Below are 1,202 nucleotides of genomic sequence, written 5' to 3' on the forward strand. Positions count from 1 at the left end.
CCTCATCTGTAAAGTGGGGACAATCATAATACTGACATCCTTAGATTGTTAGGAAGATTAAATAGATGAGCGTTGGTAAAGTGCTTAGAATCGTGCCTAGAACCTAGTAAGTGCCATATGAGCATTGGCTACCGTTAGTTTTAGTGTAAAGTTTTTATTGTTAGTTTGCTCTTAATAAACATTCAACTCCTGGAAAATAGAAACCATCAGGTTAATACCATGAATCTAACCTCTAGCATGTTTTGCTTATTCAGTTCTTACTAGTTGTCATTTTGGAGAATAGAGACAAGGAACCCATAGGAAGAAGAATCCATGGGCAAACTGTGGTGGGGACGGATAATCCCGGAGGCTGGGCTGTCCAGGTGTGGCCCTGGAAGGGAGTGATCTTCCCACCATGGGGGCCTATAATTCTTTGATAAATAGATACACTTTTAAATTTACAAAAGTGTTTTAACTTTTGGCTCTTTCCTGTGATTTTGAGAAAGGAGTCTGTCTTTTGTACTGGAGTCTTTGCCTTGGCCACTTTTCACTTCCCATTAAATGGTGTCTAGGAAAGATTTTAAGAATTCCTGTGAGATGTAAATGTGACTGGTGAGTCTCTCCTCTTAGCATTATGAGTTAAGTGCTCCAGCCCCAGAGGCTGTGCTTCCTGGGCTTTGCTGTAATGCAGTTGGGTGTGTCAGGCTGCAGAGATGTTTGCTACAGAAGGACATTCACTCCACAAAGCCCAGGAATCTAGACGTGGGTCCTGGTGTCAACGTTAGGGAATAAGAATAATTGGATACATAGACTTCTATTTTATGCCTTGTTGAAAGCCAATATTGGTTAGGCTGGATGTTTTCCTTCCAATAACAAGTATTCGTTGAGCATTTACTAAGTGCCAAGCACTGGCACCCAAAAGGCAACCACTGTTTCAAGTGTCTTAGACATTCTTCTAGAATTATTTGATACAGGCAAACACACACACACACAGACACACACACACACACACATATACTGCAAAATTGGAAGCATAACACACACATTGTTGTGTGTCTTGCTTAATGTTGTAGCTTGTAGGTCTTTCATAGCAGTACATATACTTTATTATAGCTGCTTCATTCTTTTTAATCACTGCATAGTATTCTACCACATAGATATACCATAACTTATATCATTAGTCCCCTACTGGTGGACATTTAGGTTTTTCAAATAATTGCCAC

Source organism: Colobus angolensis, unplaced genomic scaffold, assembly GCF_000951035.1.
Source record: "Colobus angolensis palliatus isolate OR3802 unplaced genomic scaffold, Cang.pa_1.0 Scaffold108, whole genome shotgun sequence".
Lineage (NCBI taxonomy): Eukaryota > Metazoa > Chordata > Mammalia > Primates > Cercopithecidae > Colobus > Colobus angolensis.